This window comes from Opisthocomus hoazin, chromosome W (assembly GCF_030867145.1).
Source record: "Opisthocomus hoazin isolate bOpiHoa1 chromosome W, bOpiHoa1.hap1, whole genome shotgun sequence".
Classification (NCBI taxonomy): Eukaryota; Metazoa; Chordata; class Aves; order Opisthocomiformes; family Opisthocomidae; genus Opisthocomus; species Opisthocomus hoazin.
In genome coordinates, this window is record NC_134453.1 from 19,521,801 (window position 1) to 19,542,994 (window position 21,194).

The following is a 21,194-nucleotide window of genomic DNA, read 5'->3' on the forward strand; positions in this document are numbered from 1 at the left end:
GATAAATCACCATGTACAAAAAGCCCTTTGTGAACTTACTTCATATGGGCTAGAAACGAACTTGTCGCATTCGTCCTCAATCACCCAGCCAGTCCCTATCCATGGACAAATCCTCCAAGCTTATCCATACATAATCATACCACCAGTGCCTACAGGTAGAGATCTTTGCAGACATCAGTGAGGCTCTCCAAGGGGGCAACACCCCGAGCGATTTTAAGCTTGCACATCTCAGTCAAATGGATTGAACGTTGAGGTGCACAAGTTACCATTCACCGGCAGAGCTGTGGTTTCTACATATGTGGTCTACACCTATAGCTCTCCAGCTATTGACCTCTAGTTAGTAGGCTGACATACCTGACACTTGTGGGCTTAGATCACGCGTCAGGACAGTTACAGCTACTCAGCTGGGGCACGATATTGTTACGCTTCTCTGCTTAGCTATGCCTGTGCTCTCAGCTTCCTTGTTTTAAACCTAGCTACCCTGCATGTATCAGTGTATCACACCTATACGTTCCTGTTTAAATGGTGGTTGCACCAGAAAGCTCTGGAGAACTAGGTGAGAGAAGCTATTCTCTTTTCAAAAGGCATCTACCCCGAGCAACGTTTAGGAAGGTGATGCACGGATTTATCTGCCTTGGTAGGAGGTGGTGACAGTCCTTGTGTCCATCACCTGAAGGTTTCCCTTGAGTCCTGATAATCTGAAGTGTTATAACTCATAACTATTATCGGGCACTTCCAGAACAGCCAGGGTGAGAAGATCTCCCCCAGCAAGCTCCTTGCTTGCTGCTCCCAGCTCTCACTCTCCCGAAAGAGAAATAATCTCCTGCCAACAGATTTCACTCTAGTGACACGGAGATTAAGGAAGTGCGCAAGAGGGGCTAATCCTGGCCTTCATCTCAGCAAAGCTTCAAAAACCTGAAAGAACTCAGAAAGGTATCTTTGAGCGGTTCCCACCAGCGGAGTACATTATGCTCCCTCAAACCCAGCGGACGCATCCCCGGTCAGCCTCTGGGCTGGGCAGTTCATCATCTGTCTCTTAGTGAACCATTACCCAAGGTCCAGATGATGAGTCTTGAATCCTCACGCCCAGTCCAATTCCACTCCTGCTGCTCTACTGTAGCCTTGCAATTCCTCAGCTATATATCACAGCACATTTATTCTGACACCCCGTGAGTGCGCAAGTTAGTGCTGCTCTGCCAGGCTCAGCAAAGGCTTCTGAATATATTAGTGAAGGAGAAAGATCTGGGATGACTTCCAGTTTTAGCCAAGGTCACATTGGCAAGTGCTGGTGTGCAGCTTGAGGATATTATATGCAGCATCTTTCATGCGAGCTGTATTCCAGATGCGTACAGCATTTCTGTAATGCAACTGAAAGAAACAGGAAAGGATGACAGAAACGAGAAGCCTTGGAGATACCTAAAGTTTTGCCATGGTTATGTTGGGTAGCTCAGGTTCTGTATAGCTCTGCTTATTTTTCTACAAAAAAAACCCCAAACATCAAACCCAAACCGTGTTACTTACCTGCCTCAAATGGTAGACTGAGGCATAATGTTTTTCAACAAGCTCAGAGCTTGGAGCCCTTGGATTCATCCTACCAGACAATTTTCCCGTTAGGAGGCAGCCAAATGCTCCAGGGAGAAACATATATTGCTGGAAATGGCACCCACATTCCAGATTTACCCAAGTCTCTTGATGATGCATCCTAAGAAGAGCTCTCCTCCTAGCCACAAGAAAGGGCTGGGAAAGTTTAGGTAAGGCCAAGGACTGGAGGTGAGACACATCACAGATGAAGGTTTGAAATCCCCCCTCTGGCAGGGGTGACTCTGCGACTCTCTCCATGGGAAACAGAAGAGACCTGGACTTTTAATTGCAGCCCTGGACTGGAGGAGGAGACCAAGGAGGAGCAAAAAAAAAGGGAGAGGAGTAAAGAAGAGTTGCATAATTCGAGGCAGCAGGGAAAGAGGCAGCCTGCTCTGGCTAATGACAAGGCTCAGCAGACACCAGTTTACGAGCCTGGCAAAAAAGCAGAAGGAAGTTTTACTCTTGTTGGCTTTCAGTGGGATTCAGGAGCCCCTGAAGGCTGGGATGGCTTCCCCATTTCTGCAGTGAGGCAGTGGAGAGCCCTGTGCTGCCCCGAGAGCAGCCGAAGGGCAAAGTCCGGGGGAAGAAGGAACCGGTCACTATAAATCCTCTCTCCATCTTTTGAGGCTTGGTGACAGAGCTGTGCTGGGGTCTCCCAGGGAGAAGACTCACTTAAACCTGATAAATTTGGTGTTGGAAACGATGTTGGGAGCATCCTGGTACCCTGCAGTGGTGTTTGTTCCCGTGATTATTCATTTATGGCGAGGCAGAAGGTAGGATAAGGGTCGAACTTACCTTCCTAAAGAAACTCCCTCTTCTGCCTGTCTCCCCCCTCTAAAGCTATTAGATAGATTTCAAGCTGGCAAAGGTTTAGGTGTCCCAAAGACGTTTTTATGCCTTAGGTGGAAATAAGTGCTAGGTAGAAGAGAAAGACTTTTCCAGTGCCCCAGAGAGGGGAGAGCTGTCAGGGGAGGTCCCCGAAACATCGATAAGGCAGAGCAGTGTTTTGGAAGTCCTTGGCTGCAGGACGAGCATCGGGCAGGCTGCAGAGAATCCAGCTGTGCCACGCTAATCTGGTTCTCTGAGGCCACCCTTAGTTACTAATGTGTTTTGTCAGTAGAGCAGGCGGTGTTTTGTCTACTTGCCCTTATTTTTAGCCACCTTGGGTCAGCAAAACAACTCAGGCAAGTAGCGTTGGAAGACCTGCATCTCCAGATCTACCCGGCTGGCTCTGAGCCATCCCTTGCGCAGACAGCTAGCCGGCGCTCGGTAATTTCTCCCTTCTCCCCAGCTCATCTTGCTCCCCCTGACTGGGGCCTCCACCTCCTCCTGATGGTCCCAGCTGGTGGCTGTGGTACCCTGCCCCAACCGCACAACGCGGAGATCTCCAAACCTGGCGCTCAAGGTCTGTTCTTGGCATAATCTTAACTTTGCTCCAAGGCTTTGCAAGTGCCTGAGCATCAGGATGGGGGTGCAAACCACCGATGGGGTGTCTATGTCTGGCTCTTGCCCTCCTGCACCACTGGTGTTGGTAGATCTGGGCAGAGGAACGCATCTCCTCCTGCCCTCCAGAAACCTGCAGGCTTTCCTCCATCATGTGAAGAAGCGAGTTGTTATTAATGTGTCACAAGTGCTGGGGGTGGGGGGCCAGAAAATTTTTGTGGATTTGTTCCCAAGTCAGGCTGTGCCTGAAATGACCGTGTGGCCTTTGGAGCGGCTGGTGTGCTAGAAAGCTGACTGTTCACGATCGGTGCCAAAACTGTGCTCCAGCACGCTGCTCTGGGTCTCCAACGCTGGCTGGAAGATGAGGGCAATGGCAGGAATCTTAGCTTTCAGTTGTCCTTCTGCTCAGTCCCTGAACAGAGGTTGAAAAATCAATGTCACAAGCCACAGTTGGAGCAGGACTGGGCAGACTCGCTGACCTGAAGCATAGTTTTGGTCTAAAAATCATCTAACAGCATCTTGCAAGACTTCCAGGATTTCGTGGCCTGGACTCGAGCAGAAATGCCACAGGCAGGACTGCCAACCCCAAGCATACAAATGCCATGAGTCAGCCCCCTCCCCTCAACTCTCCCAAGTCTCCTTTCCTCTCTGGGGTGGTTTCTTTTTTGAACTGTGAGGTTAAATTTGGTTCATATTTTCCAGGTTCCTCCGCTCCTCTTCTCCTCCACCTTACAGGAAGGCTAGAAATGTAACTGTTTTTGGGTGAGGGGGTGTTTCTAAAAGGAAGAGGAGATGCCATCCTCTAAATCCCTGGAGCAGGGCCCAGAGTAACGTTGTTATGTGACATGATAAATTTGGGTGATTTGGCAGCACTTCAGTCTGGCTCCTTATTTAATTGCCTGCAGATCCTGCCTTGTCATTAACATAAGAGGTCAAGGTGCGGGCATGAGTTCTGTGATTTGTGGGTGCATACTTAGCTTATAAAAACACCCCTGTCTGCCTCCCAGCGAGCCCTCCTGGTTCCTCCAGGTGTTACAACTGTTCTCCCCTATGCTGAGCTCCTTCAGCTGACTGCTCTGCTTTGCCTTTGCGAGGCACCTTATGCAACGCTGCTGCTCAAACATGCATTTGGGCGGCTACACGCTCACTGCGGCAGCAACTGGGCATCCTAAATACTCATTAAAATTGGTATTTTTTAATAAATGTGGTCCAGGATTTCCAGTCTGCATTTGTAACTCAGGCTTTAAAACCAGCTTCATCCCAGGGACTGATTAATCCTTCTCTTATGGGACTTGGTGAAAGAGGTTTGTAACTCCTCGTGGAAGGCTAGAAAAAAATGTTCTGGTCATCCTCAGACTTCCCTGCAGATCAGAGTTTGGGGCTAAGGATAACCTCAGAACCACGGGTTGCTCCTTACGACTTGCTCCAAGCCTTAGGTGAGGCTTTCTGCCTGCAAATACTGACTGTCTGCTGACAGCACGACAGGGAAATGTTACTCCAAAGAGACAGAGCTTGGGTAAACAGCATTCAGCATTATTCATAGAATCATGGAATGGTTTGGGTTGGAAGGGACCTTGAAGATCATCTGGTTCCAAACCCCCTGCCATCAGCAGGGACATCTTCCACCAGACCAGGGTGCTCAGAGCTCCATCCAACCTGGCCTTGAACACTGCCAGGGAGGGGGCAGCCACAGCTTCTCTGGGCAACGTGGGCCAGGGCCTCACCACCCTCACTGGAAAGAATTTCTTCCTAATCTCTAATCTAAATCTGCCCTCTTTTAGTTTAGAGCCGTTCCCCCTTGCCCTATCACTACACACCCTTGTGAAAAGTCCCTCTCCATTCTTCCTGTCGGTCCCTTCAGGCACTGGCAGCTGCTCTAAGGTCACCCCGGAGCCTTCTCTTCTCCAGGCTGAACAGCCCCAGCTCCCTCAGCCTGTCCTCATAGGAGAGGTGCTCCAGCCCTAGGATCATCTTTGTGGCCCTCCTCTGGACCCGCTCCAACACATCCACGTCCTTCTTGTCTTGGGGGCTCCAGAGCTGGACGCAGGACTCCAGGTGGGGTCTCACGAGAGCGGAGTAAAGGGGCAGAATCCCCTCCCTCGCCCTGCTGGCCACGCTTCTCTTGATGCAGCCCAGGACACGGTTGGCTTTCTGGGCTGCAAGTGCACATTGCTGGCTCATGTTGAGCTTCTCATCCACCAGTACCCCCAAGTCCTTCTCCTCAGGGCTGCTCTCGAGCCACCCTCCAGGTGGACAGTTTGTTGGGGTGCAGCAGCAGGAGAGGGCTGCCAGCCATGGTTCGGGAGCCTGGCAGAGGTTGGGTGGCTGCGGACAGGCAGTCTCTGGCACCCCGCTGTGGCCACCTGCACAGTCACAGCCCAGGGTGGGGACCGCAGCCTTCCCAGAGGATCTGCTCCCTGGCAAGCGGAGAAGACAGGGAAAGGTTTCTAAAGGGTCTGGAGGGGAGGTTAAATCCCGTCTGTCGTGCCAGCAGGTCCCTGTGAAGGATGGGAGCCCTCTTGTCCTCCGTACAGGGCCAGGAGGTCCTCACGGACGTGGGCACCTGGAGCAAAGCGTTAAAGAAGCGACCGAGATTTGGGGTTTCAGCGCCTGGGCGCAGCCAGGGTGCAACCCTCTCTGCTGCGTTCCTACAGCTGGAGCAGAGGAGCAAGAAAATGAGCCTTTTTTTTACAATGATCAACTGCTATCCGCAGGGATATGAACTGTATCTACACGGAGAGCTTACGGTGATGGCTGTAATCTGATTTAAATAGCAGAATGCTGGCGTTACGAGGCGATGGATGGTGCAGCTGCGATACTGTTAGCTGGGTTTAACCCTCTTGTCTGTCCCCCCCCCAATTACTTCCTTGGTAAAACAGCTGAGAAACAAAAAATAATGAAAAATACAACTCCAGTGCTGCAAGCTGGCTGCCTGTGGCCAGGTCAGCGTTGGGGAGCACAGCCGGGAGCTGTGAGTGGGAAGCTCTGCAGAGGGCTGAAACCCCCGCTCCTGTCCAAGGCTCGGGGGTCCCTGAGGCCTTCCAGTCCCTTTCCATCACTGGATCCCAGCGGGTGAGCAAGAGCCTGCTCCCATGGTGCTCCAGCACAGTGCCCCAAGAAACAGGGAGTTCCTCCCACCTCATCCATCTGGCCTCCAGCTTGTCTCGCTGTTTAACCCAACCCTCGCATTGCATTTGGTCCCCAAGCGACTCCCCTAATTTAATTTGCATTCCTAGAGAACCCGGGAAAGGTGGATTTTCTCCAACTCTGTTTCCTATCCGTCTTTGTGCCTCTTGGGAAGCACTCAGAGGGGTTAGACCCACCTCACAAAGTTGTCCCGGTTGGAAGCAGGACCCAGATTTCTTGCCTCCGGACAAGCGCTGACCATAGCCAGGAGCAGGGCTGGCCCTTGCAAGCATTGGTCCCTCCTGGGCCAGGTGCAGGGATGCGGTGGGCCTGTAGCTTATCTGGCTGTGCCATGTTTGGGGTCTCTGGAGCAGCCGTGCTCAAGCAGGAGCAAGAGGAGCCTGGAAGGGCTCTTCTCCAAAGGGTGGAGAGTGTGGATGAGACTCCCTGGGCTTAGAGCGGGACCCACAGCCTTGGCTCAGATGCATTTGGAGTAAAAGATGGCAGCGGGCTTAGCGTCACTTCAGTGCCACCCTTTGTGTGGCATCATGGCCATTGAGAGGGCATCTGGGCCAAGCAGAGCAGCCCGTGCACCACCCACCCTGTCAGCATCCAGCAGACCACCAGCCAGTGCTGAGCAAGCTTCATCCGTCATTGGCAGAGGCAAGGTCCTGATCTTAAAATCAAAGGTCCTCAAGCTTTTGAGTTGCTGGGTGGACGCACAGGAACCCAGGAGAGATCTCCTGGGTCGGATCTTCCGCGGTACAGAGCTGAGTTGCTGGGACATGGTCAGCTGCTCTGGCAAGGAGCATAGACACAGCCCTGGGCATAGAAGCCCTTCCTAGTGTTCCACCAGACCTTCATGCCTGAGTCCAGTTTTTAGCTTGCCAGCAGTCCTGCACTTTAAAATTGCCATTAATTGAAATAAGCTGCGGCCCCAGTTACTTTCCCCAGTCCAAATGACATTCAGGGCAGTGGAACAGGTCTCAGGCTGTGTCCGTGAAGCCTTAAGACCAAGAGCAGAGCAGATATAGTCACATATGGGTGTGGAGATGGCCTCTGGAGAACAAAGTACCCATTACTTCCAGGAGAAGAACAAGACAGCATCCAAAGGAGGTGAAGGAGCAAGTCAGAACAAACTTTAAAGTATCTTTTTGCAAAGATGCAACTATGGGACTCACTGCTGCAGGTTCTCTGCTTTTCGTCTCCAGCCCTGGCTTCGGGAAGGCCCTGAGCTGTATTCCTGGAGGAAGGGGTGGTCAGAAGAAATTGAGTTGGCAGCTGCAGCCAATTCAGACCTTTAACTCTTGGCTGCTGGAAGCTGGGTCACTTCTTACCATGCTGCTCCTGACAGCATTTCCCCAAGAGGTCTCCATCTCTAAAGGGTTAAGGTTAGGAGATGGCACCTGACCACAGTTACACTTGCAGGGATCTCATAAGGATGTCTTCAGCCTCAGGATGCCTTTGGGCAGGGGAAACAAGCCTGAAACGGCTCTAAGTGGGAGCACTCAGCTCAGGACCCTGCCTGGGCACCGAAACCCCGGTAGTGAACATCTCTGCAGTGACGGGAGCGGCCTCAGCAGCCGGCACGTCCAGCCCAACCGGCAAACGACCCTGCCAAGCGGCCGGTGGTAAATCCAACCGGCCGTGGGTGGTGGCTGGGATGGGAGAGGGTGCTGTGGGCTTCTCTGGTGTCCCCGTCTCCATCACCAATCAGTGTTTTTTCCCTGCGGAGCGTTTCCTTTCCGAAACTTTTTCCTCGAAGCAGAGGTGCCTGATAATGCCTTGAGCAAGAAATCTTGATTCTTCTTGTGTGAACCCTGCTGGGACGGTCTGGCATCGAGGTGGCAAAGGGACCCAGTTGCTTGTCGCAGCTGTGGGACCCCGTAGTGGGTCACTGGGGGTAGAGACATCCTCGGTGATGGCTGGGAACACGCCGTCCCTCCTTGCTGGTTGGGGGACCAACTTTCAACAAGGGCAAGTGCAGGGTCCTGCACCTGGGGAGGAACAACCCCATGCACCAGTGCAGGCTTGGGGTGGACCTGCTGGAGAGCAGCTCTGTGGAGAGGGACCTGGGTGTGCTGGTGGACGACAGGTTGACCATGAGCCAGAAGGTCTGGGAGATGCCCTGCGTGGGTTGAGGTGGGAAGGAACGCCTGGGTCCTCTTGATGATGGGTGTGCAGGCGGGGCAGTGGGCGGAGGTTCGGTGGGGGTGCAGGCAGAGGGCTGCAGGCGGGGGATACGGGGGGTGCAGGTGGGTGCAGGCGGGGGATTCGGGGGGTTCAGGCAGGGGTGCAGGTGAGTGTAGGCGGGGTATTCGGGGGTGCAGGCAGGGCTGCAGGTGGGTGCAAGCAGGGGATACAGGGGGTGCAGGCAGGGATGCAGGTGGGTGCAGGCGGGGGATTCGGGGGGTGCAGGCAGGGGTGCAGGTGACTGTAGGCGGGGTATTTGGGGGGTGCAGACAGGGCTGCAGGTGGGTGCAGGCAGGGGATACGGGGGGTGCAGGTGGGTGCAGGCAGGGGATTCGGGGGGTGCAGGCAGGGTTTCAGGTGGGTTCAGGCAGGGGTGCAGGCGGGGGATTCGGTGGTGCAGGCAGGGTTTCAGGTGGGTTCAGGCAGGGGTGCAGGCGGGGGATTCGGGGGTGCGGAGAAGGCAGAGCTAATGAATGCCTTCTTTGCTTCAGTCTTCAGTGCTAAGACTGGCCCTCAGGAATCCCAGGCCCCGGAGGTAAGAGAGGAAGCCTACAGAGAGGACGACTTTCCCTTGGTCGAGGAGGACTGTGTGAGGGATCGCTTAAGCGATCTGGATGTCCACAAATCCATGGGCCCCGATGGAATGCACCCACGAGTGCTGAGGGAGCTGGCGGATGTCATTGCTGAGCCACTCTCCATCATCTTTGAGAGGTCCTGGAAGACAGGAGAGGTGCCCGAGGACTGGAGAAAGGCCAATGTCACTCCAATCTTCAAAAAGGGCAAGAAGGAGGACCCAGGGAACTACAGGCCGGTCAGCCTCACCTCCATCCCGGGAAAGGTGATGGAGCAGCTTATCCTGGAGGCCATCATGAAGCAAGTGGAAGAAAAGAAGGTTATCAGGAGTAGTCAGCATGGATTCACCAAGGGGAAATCATGCCTGACCAATCTGATAGCTTTCTACGATGACATGACTGGCTGGGTAGACGAAGGGAGAGCTGTGGATGTTATCTACCTTGACTTCAGCAAGGCTTTCGACACAGTCTCCCATGATATCCTCCTGGGGAAGCTGAGGAAGTGTGGGCTGGATGAGTGGTCGGTGAAGTGGATAGAGAACTGGCTGAATGGCAGAACTCAGAGGGTTGTCATCAGCGGCGCTGAGTCTAGTTGGAGGCTGGTGACAAGTGGTGTCCCTCAGGGGTCAGTACTGGGCCCAGCCTTGTTTAACTTCTTCATCAACGACCTGGATGAAGAGTTAGAATGTACCCTCAGCAAGTTTGCTGACGACACCAAACTGGGAGGTGTGGTAGATACACCAGAAGGCTGTGCTGCCATTCAGCGTGACCTGGATAGGCTGGAGAGCTGGGCAGAGAGGAACCTGATGAGGTTCAACAAGGGCAAGTGCAGGGTCCTGCACCTGGGGAGGAACAACCTCATGCACCAGTACAGGCTTGGGGTGGACCTGCTGGAGAGCAGCTCTGCGGAGAGGGACCTGGGTGTCCTGGTGGACGACAGGTTAACCATGAGCCAGCAGTGTGCCCTGGCTGCCAAGAAGGCCAATGGGATCCTGGGGTGCATCAAGAAGAGTGTGGCCAGCAGGACAAGGGAGGTTCTCCTTCCCCTCTACACTGCCCTGGTGAGGCCTCATCTGGAGTACTGTGTCCAGTTCTGGGCTCCCCAGTTCAAGAAAGATGAAGAGCTACTGGAGAGAGTCCAGCGGAGGGCTACAAGGATGGTGAGGGGACTGGAGCATCTCCACTACGAGGAGAGGTTGAGGGAGCTGGGCTTGTTCAGCCTGAAGAAGAGAAGGCTGCGAGGGGACCTTATAAATGCCTACAAATATCTGAAGGGTGGGTGTCAGGAGGACGGGGCCAAGCTCTTTTCAGTGGTGCCCAGTGACAGGACAAGGGGCAATAGGCACAAACTGAGGCACAGGAAGTTCCGTCTGAACATGAGGAGGAACTTCTTCCCTCTGAGGGTGACGGAGCACTGGAACAGGCTGCCCAGGGAGGTTGTGGAGTCTCCTTCTCTGGAGATATTCAAGACCCGCCTGGACAAGGTCCTGTGCAGCCTGCTGTAGGTGACCCTGCTTCGGCGGGGGGGTTGGACTAGATGACCCACAGAGGTCCCTTCCAACCCCTACTATTCTGTGATTCTGTGATTCTGTGATTCTGTGATCTGTTGTGGTAGAGCCAGGATGGGTTTAGCAGGCTGTGTTTGTGCCCTGCACCTGGGGTTTAGCAACAGCAAATTTTTGTGTAGCTCCCTGGGTTTTCATCGACCTTGGTCCATTGAGCAGTATGGTGATAGCAGAGGTTGTGTCCCACCATGCTGTGGGTGTGGCTGTGCCAGCTGCTGCTCTGAGCCATGCCACCTCAGCCCTGCTTGGCTCTGGGATCCTTTCCAGCCATTTCAGCTCCTGTCCTCGACCGTGATGTAGTGCTCAGCTCTCAGTGTGGCTTGGAGATACAAAAATGCAGCTGATTCTCACCATGATGTGCAGTTCACTAACATCTTCTGAAGTCCTCAGGGAGAAGAGAATGGAAGCACTCATTTGAGGTATTGATGAGCAGGCAAAGCAGCCAAGAGGGAGGGCTTCGTCTCCTTGGGGAACCAAACGATGCTGGAGAAGGGATAGGTGGAAATGGAGACACACCGCTGGTTCCATGCTGCGAACAAGAGGTGGGTGGGTTGGAAATACCAAGCTCCCAAATGCCAGGGGTGGGAAGGGAAGGGGATGTGATGCGATGCAAAGGGGAAGGCAGCTGCTGTGGCCAGCTCCACTCTGGAAGTTCTCCTGCTGCCGCTGAGACCCCCAAGACCCCAGGAGCACTGGCTGCTGCAAGGGGACTTGCAAGGAGGAGAGTTGGCCCTGCACATGACAAAGCCGTCTGAGTATCTCCCGCGCTCACTGCCTGCATGAGTGCAGCCAGTTCCACCAAGAGCGGTCCCGTATGATCACCAACACTTGGGAAAGATGCTCTGGGAGGCTCCTGCAGCTTTGCACTGAAGGAAACCCAGTAATGAGCTATTACAGATGCCTCTTTCTTCAGCAGGTTGAAAATGTGTCATGAGTTTTACTAGTCTCAGTAGGCTGGCAAGGCACAGACAGATGCAAACCCATGGATATAACCATTGTGTGAAGATGACAAACAGGAGCACCCTGGTTTCAGGATAATGTTCTAGACAAGGATGGAAATACAGCCTTGACTCTTAAATATAAAACACAGTTTGGCTTAAGCAGCATGCTAGGATTTTTACTAAAACAAAACCATTTCAGATGGGAGTGAAGTATTTAGCTTAATATCCATTTGTCTGGTTTTCATTGTATCTGTTGCAGCAGCGGAGCATGTTTGCTGCGGAGATCGGTGCGGAAGGCTTTGAAGCACCCAGGTCTGATGGTGGTGGCTTCCTTAGCAGACGGAGAGAACATATTCCTGCCTTCAGCAAGGAAACCAGGTGAGAGCTGAAAAAGCAGGAAAGCACAACATTGTTTTTAATTGAAGACTGAAAGGGTTGAGCATGTTTGTTCTGAATTCCTGAAGGATGTGATCGTTCAAGATCATTCCAAGAAGAGATCATTCAATTCAGTGTAGTCGTTAATGGCAACCTCGCCTGAAGGCATCGGTTTGCTTGGCGATCTTTTTTTCTTATATCTAGCATATGCATTAAATTTTAACTCATATATAGATATATTGATTCTACATTTAATTGCATTTTTAATCCCATCTTCTGTTCAAGGACAGACTTATGGAGAAGCATGGACTTCTTAAAATAAAATATGCTTCTTCCCACTCTCTTAACTACTTGATGTTAAGAACCCGAATACTGAAGCAAGTTTTTTTTATTTTTCCTGATTTCCTATCCCCCTAACTTGTAGGTAAGGTAAACAATAAACCTTGGGCTTTGGGCCTGATCTGACTGTGAAGCATTTGGAAGCGACGGTGCGATACTGCTGTTGTTAACATAGTCAGGGGGTCTGGGCATTTGGGATGTGAAAGGGTTCAGCTGACTTAGCGTGTCTCAAATCCTAAAGCTTGATGAGGTCAAAGAGGCAGGGAGCTTCGTGGCAGGCAAACAACAGAGGAGGTTTGTAGGCATCTCATTGTCTCCCCGGTCTCTGCAGGGAGAGGCTCATTCCTGTGTGGACCCAGGATGCCCAAATTAGAGCTTGGGCACCTCCTAAGGAGGGTTTATTGCCCTGGCCAAGGGCGTGTCGTGCAGGGATGGATTTGGCACCTACAACATTGAGACCTCTTTCCTCCCTCTGTCACTGAGTGCAGAAAGGATGAGTGGTGGAGGAGGCGGGAGGAAAAGCAGGGGGGCTGCGATAGATGAGGGTAATGGCCTCAAGTTGCATCAGGGGAGATTTAGATTGGAGATTAGGAAAAATTTCTTTACTGGAGAGTTGTGAAGCACTGCAACAGGCTGCCCAGAGAAGTGGTGGAGTCACCATCCCTGGAGGTGTTCAAAAACCAGGTAGATATGGCACTTCAGGACATGGTTTAGCAGGCATGGTGGTGTTGGGTTGATGGATGGATGTGATGATCTTAGAGGTCTTCTCCAGCCTTAATGATTCTAGGGTGGAGAGGGAAAGCGCACGCCTCAATGTGGATTGAGCATGACTTTCCAATGTTTCCTCAGTTTGTGGTGTGCCCAGACATCTGTTTTGGGCTTGTGCAGTTTGGTTTTGTTCTGCAGAGCCAAGGTATTTTAGAGCTGGTTCAGCCGCCAGAACACAGGTGCTCCGAGGTCTCCCAGTTCCCCCACCAATGGTCCAGGAGGGTGGTGGAGGTCCTGTGTCACCCATGTGCCCATCCAGATGTCTTGGGGTGTCTCAGCTGGCATGAGACACCTGTGTTTTGGCACTTAAATAGAGCTCTTTCTATTTGTTATGCTGACTTGCCTGAAAAATAATACAAAACAAAGGCTCTTTTTCTCCAAAATGAGATTTATCTCCCTGCCCTCCTGAATCCAAAAGAAAAATGTCCTGATGTCCGCTCTGCGTGTCACCGCTGCTGGTGACTTCAGCCAGCTGGGTACAGGAGCGATGGGGATGTCTGTGTGAGGAAAGGGCCCCAGGCAGGGATGCAGTGCTGTGGGTTACTGCACGGCTGGGGGTGCTGAGGGTGGGGGTCTCTAAGAGACACGGTCGAAGAGGAATGGTCTGATAAATTGTGTGCTTCGGTGGCATTCATGGGGAAATGTGGCTCCACGTTAGTTTTTTGAACACCTGGGTGAATGCACCAAGAATTGTATTTCTGCGTAGGTGTCCTCAGGCCGGACAGTGATCGGGAATAACTCAGGTCATCAAACACCAACATCTCACAGGCAGTAAACGTCCGAGGCTGGAACAAGCTGTGCTCTACAACCTCAGGGGAACAAGACAGCTCCCCTCCTCTCCGTGCTTGCTCAGGACCTGCCTCAGGTTGCTCTGGGGCTTGGCTGCTGCCGGCAAAGGCTCAGATGTGGGAAAAAGGCTGGGAAGAGGAGGCTACCGGTATATCAGGATCACGGTAGTGAGAACCTATTCTCACTGTGGTTGCGAGCATTCCTATAATTTGTTCTCCATTTGACCAACTGTTGCATGCAACCCGTAGAAAGCCAACAAATCACCAGCTGCTGCGGTCGATAGCTTAGGGAGAGAAACCCAGCTCTGTTTGACTACACTTTATGTAAACTTTGCTGCTACCTTTCACCTGCCGTGAACTGCAACAGGAGCCCAGGGCGGCGGTTTCAAAGGTTGACGACTGCTTTGTCTGCGCCGGCGTTCAAAGCTGGAGCTGCCGTTGGATGTAGCGTTGGATGTGGTGCAGGAGAAGCAACCCGTTCCCCACTCTTGTCTCGAACACGTCGTGATGTTAAAAGGAAAAGAAAGATGAGGCTCACAGCGCTGTGGCTCTGGAGGACGCGTGCTTGATGTGGAGCTAGGTCAGGAGTCCACTGGGACCAACGAGTTGCTCCTCAGTCTAGTCCTTGGTGGAGGTATTGTTCCCCCAGTGACAGAAAGGACCTTTGCTGCTCTGAGATGTCCTCCCACCATTCCCATATTTTATGGAGAATTATCTATTCGTGTTATTATGGGGAATGATACATTCCCATATATTATGGGGAATTATATACTCCCATTATTACAGGGAAGAACATATTCCCATATATTACACAGATGTGGTTCATCAAGACCTCTGCCAAACCCTCTGACCCCACGGGAGTCAGGCAGTAGAAAGCAGAGACATGCACGAACAATAATTTAATGCTGAAGATGGGAAACAGAAACCCCCTTGTACATGTTAGCTACTTGGGGCCATCGGATATCTGATCTGATCTTCAGGCTTGCAGCCCTGTGAGGGATGTTGGTACTCCCAGTGCCTGAGATCTGGTGGATGGATAAATCCTTTGCGAAGAGCCCATTTAGTTCATACAAACTCAAATCTATTAAAAGCCAAAACTCCTGTCTCTCCAGATAGAGTAGTTTTTCTCCACATGTTTTCTCCCCGGTGCCCTTGCAGGGTGGTCATGGCCTCATCACAGCCAGGGAAGCCACAAGGTTTGACGCTTCCCTTTGCATCCAAGCACGCCCAGATAATTTATCCGGGATTTCTGCGGCCGTGTCCGCCTGGGGATGTTTCCCAAGGCGAGCAGGAATAGACTTGCTGAGCTCAAGGCCGGGAGGGACGGTCTCCTCTGATGCCCTCTCTTACACAGCCACAAGGACCGCACCCACTGATCCCCACACGATGTCCACCATTTTGCTTCAGCCCTAGCACGCTATTTTAGAAGCCTCTATTAAATGCACACACACAAAAGAAACCACTTGGATTAAAGACTCCAGCTGATGAGGAATCCACCGCAGCCCCAGGTCCCACACCCTTAATTACCTTTGCTGTTAAATGTTTGTGACGAAATTTGTCCATCTTTCATGTCCTGCCATGCATCCCTGTATTTCTTGATCATGTCTCGTCAATTATAATCGCTATGTTCTGGAGAGCATGAATAGAAGGAGATTTATTCAGGGCTATCTCTGTAGCAAAGTTCAGCCCTTTCTGAAATCAAATCCCCCCTGGGAGAATTCATTACTTGGGAGAGGTGATCAGGCTTTTTTTTGTCTTCTTTAAAACTGGAGAAAATCTTTTCCCATCACCTTGCTCTCCCGTGACTTGTAGCGTGACAAGGTGTCTTTCCTTATAACTTGCTAGAATCAGAAAATGGATCAAACATATCGTGAAAAAAGGATTTTACCTGGTCCGATCGCTGGGAGCTCCATTAATGCTCAGAACTTGGGCAGGAGAGAAGTTGGCCTAGAAGATCCCTTCCAACTGAATTATTCTATTCCAGAACCCAAAATCTCATGGTTTTCCAGAAGAAAACTGGAACTTTGAGGTGCTTGGCTTTGCAATACTCTGCTTCTCCAAACGGCTAGAAGTGTCTTGCAAATATCATGGTCTTCTAATCAATAAGGTTTTTCTCAGCTCTGGGACCTGAAAGATGTTAACCAAGGTTTGAGTCTGCTCTTGCTGTAACTCTCTGCACTTCAGCCCACGTGAACAAAGCCTAGCTGGGGAACGTGGGTTTATTATGCAGAAATTAAACAATATCTGCTGGAAATTATATTATCTGGAGTCCAAAAGCAGGTCTTTCATGATTACTTTCCTTTCAAGAAAGCAGTTTTTCTCTGTGGAGTGCTCTTAATTGTGCTGCTAGCCCTTTTTAATTATGATAATTTAGAAATTACGTTAAATTAAACATTTTATTTCAGCAGTAGAAGAAGAGGGGACACTGGAATAACTGCTGACTGAAGGGCTGAGCCTGTTCGTTCTTGGTCTAGCTCCAAAGACCTGATAATATTTATTCATAGGGGCGACGCTAAGCAGAGATGAACTCAGCGTCTTCCCAGATTTTACTCTCTTCTGAAACAAAGGGAATTTCCTCACTCAATGCAGGGAGGAAAAGTACGAAAATATCTCCTTTTGTCCCATCCCTGGGGAAAATGGTCGAGTCCTGGTATACAGGAAAGCCAAGGTGCTGTGGGACCATCCCTGCCCGAGGGTCCCCAGCTGGGTTAAAGCACCGTCGTGCTGTAACGACATATTAGAAAAGTGAGTTTATTTTACAGCCAGAGCTCTGAAAAAGCTTGCCTCTTTTTTATAGCATTTAGATGATTTCTTAGGAAATAGGCAGCTAGGAGGTGCTGGTGGTGGACAGAGAGGCAGGAGAGGGGAGAAGGGATGAGTGCATCCTTCTTGGGTATGAATTTCAAGGGGGAGAAATCCTTGGGGTTGGGGGATTCGCCATTGGGCACCTGGAGCTCATCCATTGTCCTTCGCTGATGGGAGAAGAGAGGTGAACAAGAGGTAGCAGGAGATGGAGGCTCCTGGTGATCCTCATGTTCCTGGGAAGTCCCAGCCCAGCATCCTGGAAGCCATCCCCCAGGCACAGAGCTCCTGTCTCCTCCAGTCAGCACAGTGGGATGGTTTGAGGAGATTCGGGTAAAACAACCCGATTTAGCCTGATGTGTTTACGAACTGCTGAGGCTCTGGGACAAAAGCTACCCACCACCCTGGAGATGCAGGGAGCCCCAGGTACTGCTTTTTAATGGCTGCTACAAATGCATCAGTTTCCCTTCTGGGCATTTGTCGCGGTGTGGAGTCAAATGAGGCTTTTGGGGGAAGAGCCAGGAAAAAAGAGGGGTGACCATTAGGATATCTCTGGGCAGAGCAGTGCTAAGGCAGGGAAGGAGGCTGTTAGCCTGGAAGCATTGCTCTGCTTGGAAAATCAATATTTGCCAGACAGCCCGAGGGCAGGGTGATGCGAAGCCACGGGAGGAAGGGGTGGGTGGCCAGCAGCACCCACGGGTGATGGGGAGGTGGGAGACTCCCCGGCCCCTCTGCTCCTGCAATGCCCTGAGCTGCAGGGACACGCTCCCAGGGGAGAAAACTGCTGGTGGGAGCCGGGTGGAAAGATCTTTTGCTATTTCTGTTATTTCAGACTTCATGCACTGTGTATTTTGGCGCAAATAAATAGAATTTCTGCCCTCAGCCAGCCAAATCTTTAACCAGTGCCTATCCTGGAGGGGTTTCTGTACCTGGAGCATCAGGGCCAGCATGGGAATGGCACAGAGATCCTTGCGGAGAGCATGGCTTCTTCCTGGCGACGGGGAATTCGGTAAGGACTGTAACAGGTTTCCTGGTGTTTATATTGCAAAGACATTGATGATGGAGAGGAAGAGGACACAGCAAAAAGAGAAACTTCCGTTGCGCGGCTCAGTAGATACCTTCACGCTGCTGGGTATTCAGCAGCTGCAGATTTCCGTCTCATGTGTACGTGCTCTCCTGTGTGTGTATATGAGGATAGCTGTGGCATGTATATATTTCTGTCCCAGCGTGGTTAACATAAATCTGCCCCGCTCTCATTCCTGAAGGCCACGGCATGATAAAATACCTGCCATATGCCCAGCATGTTTGTGGTTTGATACTGCTATCTCTTTTTTTCCCCTATCAAAAGCATGAGCACGTCAAGCCCTTTCCTTCTACCAGCTTTTGCAGTGAGCAGGGAATAAAAATGTTTCCCTTTCCTCCCCAGTCACCTCACTGGGAAGGCAAAGGGGTCTAAACTGGGGTGCCAGCCCTCGGCAGCTGCTGGGGAAGGGAGGGGGGACTTCAGCCGGGCGTATTTTTGCCAAAGCAATGTGATAAGAAGCAAAGCCCGCATGAAGATAAGCTTGTTTATTTTATCAGCAGACCAAGGACAAACGCCGGGCTCTTGTCGTTGCTCAGCCTGACCTGCTGACGTGTGGAAACCACAAGTTGCCTTGTATGGAGTACGATTTTATCACGTGGTTCAGGACTGTCATTTCACAGTGTGAAGATGCCTGGTGGGAAAAAGAGGATGAAAGACTCAGGTGCTCCGAGACGTCACATCTCCTTGGTGGAGGTAGGTGTTGAAGTCCTTCCCCTTGGAGGAGCGGAGTCGGAGCCACCCTGATGGTTTCTCCATTGCACATAATATATCAACTGTAGAAATGATAAAAATATACATATTTTCCAAGCTCACCCATGCTTGATGGGTGCTGGAGTGCTGTTTGCTGCCAACCCTCCTTCCTGTTTGTGGTGGCTCTGCTGGTAGGTGGAGATGAGAGAGGATCTGGGGGGGAGGGAGGATCTCCATACCAGCAGGTGAGTCAGGGTCAGGAAAGGCACCATTAGAAGACACGTGGGAGATAACAGAGGGTTCAGGAAGGTGACTGCAGAGGATGTGGGCTCCCAGGAGCAGGAGAAGCAAGAAGCTGGGCTGCCGGTGTGAGTAGGCATGTGGTGAAAGCCTCCTTGGTGGGCTCCATGCTCTTCCCCACCGGATCCCGGAGTAACCCAGGGTCAGGCAAGGAAGCTGCCACCTCCCTGAAGGAGCTGAGGCACAAGACTTTAATGCCCTGAGACACTTCTCACTTTCCCAAAGAGGAAGATTTTCTTATAGGACTTTGTCCTGAGGACCAGAGACAAAAGTTCAAGGAGTCCTTCTCAGTCATTGCTAACCCAGGGCTGCTGGCAGCTCTGCGAACGCCAGTGGTGATTTACATCTGGTGAAAGCTGACTCACAAAGTATTTTACCAACAGGGTAAGTAGAGTTGTACCTATTTCAGGGGAGGAAAACCAAAACTGAGAACTGAAGGCTTTCATCTGTCATCACCATTGGCAGAGCCCAGGTCATCCAAACCCAAGCCCATTGAGTCACGCTGCCTTCCATCCCTCTCCAGCCAAGGGTTGGGCTACCAGCTCCACGGCGGTACCTGCCCTGGCTTTGGCAGAGCGGGCTCATGCGGTGCAGCCGTCACAGCTCGATGTGGTGCCCAGCCCGCCCTCTTCAGCCTTGTTTCTAATGAAAAGTGTACCCAGGATCAGCGTGCTAGCTCTCCAGCTTGCCTAAAGCATGGCTTTCCTCCAAAGCCTCTTAGTTTTAGTCTCCTTCTTGCTGCTACTTCATTCCAGGTAATCTTTTGGGGGTGTAGCTTGCTTAAAAGTCAATGATGTCAATAAAAATGCCTGTATGGAATGTAACACTGAGTGATGAAATGGCCAAGTCATAGAATCATGAAAAGGTTTGGATGGGAAGGGACCTTTGAAGGCCATCTAGTCCAAACCCTCTGCCATGAGCAGGGACGGCTTCACCCAGATCAGGTTGCTCAGAGCCCCGTCCAACCTGGCCTGGAATGCTTCCAGGGATGGGGCATCTCCCACCTCTCTGGGCAACCTGTGCCAGGGTTTCACCACCCTCAGTGTAAACAATTTCTTCCTTATATCCAGTCTGAATCTCCCCTCTTTTAGTTTAAAACCATCACCCCTTGTGCTATCGCAACAGGCCCTGCTAAAAAGTTTGTCCCCATTTTTCTTCAAAGCCCCTTTACAGTATTGAAAGGCTGCAATAAGGTCTCCCCAGAGAGTCAAACTGGAAGAGTGCCTTGCTGCTGTCTTCCACCCAGCACCCCGGATTTTCCGCATCCCTCCCCCTAACACCGGTGAAGTTTCCCTGCATCTTCTTCCCAAATGTTTCCATGCTGTTCTTTTCCCAAATGTTTCTCCCACCTCACCGATGAGCAATTCCCTCCCACTGCACCCCTCTAAGCAGCATCGCAATCCTCTGATGCGATTAATATCCACAATAAGGGATTATGGAAAAAATTCAGGTTGCAAGCAGGGGAAGAGAGAGATATTTCTGGGTTACTGGAATATTCCCTGGCCGGCCGTGGCTCTGCAAAGTGCTCTTGTCAATGGTTAATTTGACTCCGTTCTCCAGCAGACCCAGAGTTACTGATGTCCCTGTCAGAGATGTTTTCTGTCACCCCGAGGAAGCATCGTACAAGATCTGCTTTGCCTGGTGTGGCAAAGCATCCTTCATCACCCATCCGATGCGATGCCTCTGCCAGCTCTTGGCTCGGCCTCCTCGGCAGCTTGACCTTTGCAAATGCCCACATGTTTCTTCGGGGCTAGAACAGTGGCAATCCTTTAAACTGGTATTTTGTTCTTACCTGGGTGATCATACTTTGCTTTTCTAAGGCCTCTTCAATCCAGAGATGTAGCTGTGAGTTAAATCAGGGGAGGAAAGTCATGAATTATGTCCAGGTAGCCCATTATGCAGATGAGTTATGTGAAATACGGGAAATTAGGGGTTTTATTTTAAGCGACACGGGAGGTCAAGGAGAATATGCAAGTGTTCTGAGTTGCATCTTTTGCAGCATGGAAAGCAGCATCAGCGCTGGATTTCAACCCATCTGCAGCAAAGCAGTCTTCATATGCCCAGCTCTCCAGGAGGCCGGACCCATCCTGTTCCAGACCTTCACCGAATACCGGTGAATTTAGCCTTGAAAATAGCCTTGGCACCGATCGCTGTGCTGGATACAAATGCCCTTCTAAAAATAACTCACAAGTGGGGGAAGGAGCTTGTCCCTGCAGTTGGCATTTCAAAACCAGCTTCTCCTCTTGCCGTAGCAAAGCATAGCTTCACCCGTGGCTACCCTGCTCTGAAATTTGATTTATAAAACACATATAGGAGAGAGTCTTGACAGCTTTGTGCTGTCTGTGATTTGCCACAAGTATCCTGGCTGGCCACGTTCACGTCCCATCACCTCAGTTTCTCTCTAGCTTTTCAACTAGGCTGTCTCACCCCATGAGACTGGGGTGGAGGAGGGACCATGGAGCCCCACATCCGACACTGCTGGCCCCCCAGGCACGGACAGATGTCTCCACGCTCGGGAAGGAGGACAGAGCCACTCACTCAGGCGCTGTTGGGATGGGAATAAAGACCTTGTCTGTCTCCAGTCCTTGCTTCTACAGTAGGTCTATTCTTTGGGTTTTTAAAGGAGG